The sequence below is a fragment of the Urocitellus parryii genome, chromosome 9, assembly GCF_045843805.1.
Source record: "Urocitellus parryii isolate mUroPar1 chromosome 9, mUroPar1.hap1, whole genome shotgun sequence".
NCBI classification, from domain to species: Eukaryota; Metazoa; Chordata; class Mammalia; order Rodentia; family Sciuridae; genus Urocitellus; species Urocitellus parryii.
This window is the reverse complement of record NC_135539.1, coordinates 76,331,901-76,338,331: the sequence shown is the minus strand read 5'-3', so window position 1 is coordinate 76,338,331 and position 6,431 is coordinate 76,331,901. Positions and strand designations below refer to the sequence as shown.

At 38.2% G+C, this 6,431-nt stretch overlaps 1 pseudogene; it reads right to left on the bottom strand.

The window, feature by feature from the left end:
- Nucleotides 1–2,826: 2,826 nt before the first annotated feature.
- On the bottom strand, nt 2,827–3,713 carry LOC113199204 (protein SET-like; annotated as a pseudogene).
- Between the last annotated feature and the right edge of the window lie 2,718 nt (nt 3,714–6,431).

The window sequence follows — 6,431 nt, the reverse complement described above, 5'->3', positions numbered from 1 at the left end:
ACTTGTTGGGGTGATAGGATCCTGCCTTGATGGACAATATGGTTCAAGTTTATAGAGAAAATCTATATCTAATCTCTTTTTATTTTATTTCTAACTAGCACTGCTAAATAGTGCTTCCTTCTTTATTTGGCTCTGATTTTGGAAATATTTTCTTTTCCTCCACTAACACCATATTGACACTCTGTTTTCTTGTCTGCACATTCCCACTTCATTGGCCACCTCAAGAGGACTTTTCCATTTTCATCCAGGACCTGAGAAGACATATTTCTCAGAGACTTCTAAATTGATTTTATCTTCTGATGTTGCTCAGTACACTTGGGACAGTATCATAATTTGAATGTGAGGTGTCCCCCAGAAGCTCATATGTAAGACAATGTAAGAAGGCTTAGAGAGAAACAATTCTGAGAATGTTAATCCAATCAGCGAATCATCCTGTGATGGGATTAGCTGGGTGGGGATTGAAAGTGGGTAGGGTGTGGCTGGAGGAGATGGGTCATTAGGGGTGTGACTTTGGAGATAGATATATATACCAAATATATATATTTGGTATCTGGCAAGTGGAGTCTCTCTCTACTTCCTGATCATCATGTGAGCTGCTTCCCTCTGCCACACTCCTCTGCCATGATATTCTGCCTCACATTGGATCCTGAGGAATGGAGCCTGCTGTCTATGGATTAAGATCTCTGAAACTGTGAGCCCTCAAATAAATTTTTCATCATCTACAGTTGAAAGGATTGTCAGGTGTTTTAGTCACAGAAGTGAAAAATCTGATTAAAACAGATAGGTGGAAAAATTTCCTTTCTCTGTGGAGCAAACTCCCCTATTTCTGTGCATAGATGAAACTCTATTTGAACCAAGTATCTACTATTCTGGAAATCACAGTTTCCACCTGGATAGCTGCCATCAGTGAATGACAGCTAATGTAGTAATTTCATCCTATATATGCAGGAATCACACATGTTTTTGTTATTATTATTATTATTTGCTTAAAAGCAAACTACCCAGAGTAATACTCTGATTGAAAAATTAATGCTGGAAAATGCACGTTGACTTCTTGACAAATCAATGTTTTGTTTATTTCGATGTCTTAATTAAACTGCAAAGGATTTAATTAAAAGACCCATATGAGAACACAAAACTATTTTTAAAATAGTGTATGTATTTTCTGTGAATAAATTTTAGAAGTGATATATGAATAAGAGGTTGTTTGCATGATTGATATTGAATCTTTGTGAAAATAGCCTGCAGTTTTCATTTTTATGTGATTTCTACAATACGCTGATTCAGAAAAAAAAATAATTATGGGGCACCAGTTATAAGTGACAGAAACACAGCTCAAACTAGATTAAACTAAAAGGAAACATTTATTTGGGCTCATGTAAAGAAGGAGTTCCAGGAGTGGGTTGTCCTTGGAGACAGCCAGGTCCAGGAACTCAATAATTTCTCTGTGCAAATCTTGGAATTCTGCGTTACATAATGGCGGCTTCATTGTCAGACTTGTTTTCTCCATCTGGTGGAGAATCTCAGGAAGAGGTATTTCTTGTTTTCTTGCCAATCCCGATTCATTGTAGGGCTTCTGTGGATCCAACATGGGCCCCTGGCTGACTAGTGGTTCTATGGCTGTGTCTGGAGAGAGGGCTACTTTTAATTGGCCATCCTGGGCCACAAGCATGTCCTTCAGGCTGAGAGAAGCTACTCCTCCTTAACAGAGGAGAGGTCATGTCACATAAGTTGGTTGTTCTTTGCAAAGGTCGTGAGAACTTAGTGTAAATCATCTTTTTTTTTGTGTGTGTGTGTGTGTGTACACATTTAGTTTTATTGTAACAAAGCAACTTGTACACTTTTAACGTTTAAAACTGAGCATCATCTTTCCTTTCCAGTGAAAACAAAAAAGAAAATTTAAAAATAAACAAACAAAATTACAATAGAGAATGTCAATTCCAAATAAAATCCTACAGGTTCTGCTGATTCTCCCATTGAGTGGCAGGGCTCAAGTCATCATTAGGAGAGAATTTTATTTTAAAAGTGTCATCTTAAACTGCAAGGATGTTCCTTAAACATCACAATTAAACATGCCAAAGGAGAAGCCATGTTGTCAAAATGCCCACTTAACCCACCCAAACATCTCAAACCCACCCTTTGCTGACCTTCTATAACCCCTTTTTTTAAAGTTTTTTTTTTCTTTTTTTAAACAAGAAAAAGTAGACAGATACATGTTGGTAAATGCTAACTGTCCATATTCACATAGAGACACAGTGTAATCTCTGAGCCCAAAATACAGAGAAAGGAGGAAAAAAGCTAGAATTCTGTGCACTACTACACAGGGGCCTAGCACCCTCCAGCTTCCAGCAGAGTGAAGGGAGCAGAAGGCTTTTCTTTTTTCCCACAGAGCACGGTGGTGTTGATTCCATACAGTTTTTTGTTTTTTGTTTTGAGACAGGAAGGGATAAAAATGAATTTAGAACAGAAGGGTGTAGAGATTCTTTTCCCAATGTACTCTGCTCAAGGTATTTCCCCCCAAAATAAGTTGAGAAGCATGGTTTGAGAAAAGAGACCTCAAGAACAGGGCGACTGAGCACAAGGGGGTGGGGGGGAGGGGGGAAAGAAGACTGCAACTTGCTCCCAGTGACTGAATTAAAAAAAACAAAAAACAAAAGAAAAAAAAAAAAACAAAAGAAAAAAAAAACAAAAAGCAAATGAAAAAAAACAAAAAGCAAAAGAAAAAAACAAAAAACAAAAGGAAAAAACAAAAGAAAAAAACAAAAAACAAAAGAAAAAAACAAAAAACAAAAGAAAAAAACAAAAAACAAAAGAAAGAAAGAAAAAGGTTGGAATCCATCAGTGTTCAATTAGTCGTCTTCTCCTTCATCCTCCTCTCCTTCCTCCCCTTCATCATCTTCATCTTCTTCACCTTCATCCTCATCCCCTTCCTCATCAATATCTTCCAATCCTTCTTCTTCATCATCATCATCATTCTTCTTCTCCTTCCCCTTCTTCATCATCCATATCAGGAACCAAATAGTATTGCAATGGATTTGGCCAAATATCATCTTTGATGACCTCTCCTAACTCATCTGCACCTGCATCAGAATGGTCAGTAAACCAGGTAAAGAAGCTCTCTGGTTCTTCATGCTGCCTCTTCCTGCTGGCTTTATTCTGCGTTTGACTTGAACGTTTCGTCAAATCCTTTCCAGATTTCCATTTGATTTCAGTGGACTTTGAAGATGGATCACCACTCTCATTCAGGTGAAATTCTTTGGAGAGAACTTTATTTTCGAAGTAAGGATTTTCATCAAAATAAAAATCTATTCTGTAACCTGATTTGATATCTTCAAATTCTGTCACTTCAACTCTGGTCAAATAACGCAGCGCCTCTTCATCTTCCTCCCCAAGCAGTGCGGACACTTGTGGGTGGTTGACAAATGTTGTTACCCCAAAATTTGGGATTTTGGCGATCAATTCTGACCTCTTCTGAAAAAATGGTTGGCGGAGTTTGTTATATTTCTGTTCTACTTTCAATATCTCCTCACTGGCTTGTTCATTAAGTCTGTCTATTTCATTTTGTACTTCATTGATATGTTCAATTGCTTCTGTTGTTCTTTTTCTCCCTTAGGCAAACCCAGAGAGGCCAATGAATTTGCCTTCTCAGGGGTGGCAGGCAGTTTGGGTTTTTTTGTTTGAGACTGGAGCGAAGATTGGCGTTTGGGGGCCATTCTGTGAGGGAAGTCAAGGAGCAGACGTCTCACAGCTCACCAGGGAGAAGTGCAGAGAGCTAAATAATCTTTTTTGCTACTTGTTTGTAGGACAGTCTCAGAAATATTTTCCAAATGTGTCATGGCAAGGGACAGTATAGACTTTATATGTATAGACCCTGACCTCAACCTCTCAGTGTTCTATGTGTTTAGTGAGGATTTAGACTGAACACTGCCATCTTAGGATTGATTAGTCTTACCTAAATTAGAAAGAGAAGCTGAGAGAATTGGCCAGCACCCAGAAAGCCCAACTGGGTCATCTGCTGTAAGTTCTTGAGGGACATATGGAAAGAAACTCCTCCAAAGAACATTCTTTTAGTTTTTTCTTGGTGCTTTGTACTCCAGTCTGATTTTATTCTCTTGCTAACCTGTGTTGGGTTCATGCAAACATTTAGAAACCCTTTCTCTTACATCCTTCACATCAATATCTTTGGCCTTGAAGGTATTGATGAGCAAATGTCAATAACAATTTCTATAAAGAAGAGTCATGAAGAGCATGTACTTAATATGGGGTTGTTATTCTCTGGCCCAAGTGTCTCTCTCTACCATAGAATTTCTAAGTGTATTTTTTCTTAGTTATCCCATATCATTGCTCCTCCTCCTTGAAAAATAGAAAAGCAAAGCAGGATGACTAAGTTCAGCTAGAGTTTGGACACACACCCCAACATAGGCCCCAGGAAGGGTGAAGTGATCAATGTGGATAATGATGAGTATGGAAAATACTGATGGAAACACATAGGGAGACCCCCCTGTCTGTAAAGAGAATGGCTCAGCTCCTATGGCACCTGCAGGACAGTGTGCAGTGACTGGCCTTGGGGAGACAATAGTGCCCCTTTCGACTCCTGGATCAGAGCAAAGGAGTCAGGTAGAATCAGTTCCCAATGTACAAATTCATTATATAGTAAAGGTTAATTTGTAAATAAGTTTATGTTCATATGGAATAAACTTGAGTTAGTTCTAGAGTTATAAATGGTATGTAGGTTCCTAGGCCTCTAGTGATGGTAAGATCATAATGATCCATATTCATAACTTCAAATATCAGACACAAACATTGTTGTGAATATACAGTATTTCCTCTAAGGTCAGATTTAAATACCAAATAAAAGCCAGCTATGTGTATCATTTCATGTTACATTACATGGAGTGAAATCTCACCTTTCTGGGATCCTTCCTGTATTGAACCGTTTTGTATCCCATGTGCTCCAGAAACAGTCTGTATTTGTGTAATCCCTATAAGGGCTTTTCTATGTTGGATATGCAAATGGATCACAGTCTCAGGAGCTGATATGGAATTCCATAAGAAGGGGCCTCAGAGAATAGTAGAACAGAGGAATTATAATTATCTGGGTGTAGAGCAGAATAGCTCAGAGAAAGAGGAAGAGCTTCCGTTTCCAGAATGTGGAAGCCAGATGAGTCACATGCTTGAGAAGTCACAAAAGACAGAAAACTGAAAGGTTAGGATTCAGCAGGGCGCCTGGAATGCCTGGGTCCTTGCCACACAGAGCTGAGGACATAGAGCCAGACAGCTGCAATACAGAGGATCACAAGGGCAAAGGAGGAAGAGATCTGTTGGGGAAACAAAGAGTAAGTCTGAGTGAGTTTACGCTGCTCCAGAGGCTGACTTTAGTGCCAACACGGATGATGTCAGTAAAACTGGAATTCTCATTTGTATGGGTACGTACTTTATGGAATGCATTCATTTTCATATACTTTAATAAATGTTCTCTTTATTTTATTTTTATATCTACTTTCTAGATCTGAAATCTCTTCCTTCATTTTTAATTCTCTCACATGAGGGTTACATTCTGGAGAAAGTTTTGTGAACAGAAAAATCTGGAGCACGTGATAAAATAATTATAAATATGGATACACTAAGAGGAATCTGATAACACAAATTAATTTGAATTGTCTGTAGTTCTTTTCATAATTCTATTTTTCCAATCTCTGTCAAATCTCAGATTATACCATAAAGAGGCTACTATTATTATTGTTGTTGTTCTTTGCAAGAAATACCATTTTTGACGACCTATTGTTCTGTGCAGTTTGCATGAATTCTTTAATTTAGTGCCTAGTTTTTCTCTAGGAGGTTGACACAAGCCCTACTGTGAAGCAAAGAGAGCACTGAAGCTAGGTAATACCTCTCTTTTTATCTCAAAGCTCCATATTTTGGGTAGTAAGACAGGACCACTTACTTACCTTCCTTTTAACAAAGGAAGAGTTTTCCAGATTTAAGATATCTGAAGCACTGTTACCAAATTTAAGTTGAGAGAGATTAATAATATTAATATATTGCCATAATTGTGTCAAATATCTTACTATCTTTTTCAGAGAATTAGGATGTTACCAAAACAGCACACCACCCAACCTTCTCTCCCTCCTTCAGTGGCTTTATCCTGAATTATTACCACGCATGGACCTTCATCCTGAGAAAGGATATGATGTGACATGTTACATTCTTGGGATTGAATCCAAAAGAAAATTCTGAGTATTTTCTCAGTGCAGGGAGCATAGATATGGTGCCCAGTAGACAGGTGTTTCTCAAGATTAATTCCTCATTAGAGTCTTCATAGCATGTCAACAAGAGCTTTTCCTCTATTTAAGCATCTCCCTGTCTTTGCTTTCTACATTATTGTGGGTGAGAAGGAAACTCGACTGGGAAAGTTGAAGTTGCCCTGCTCG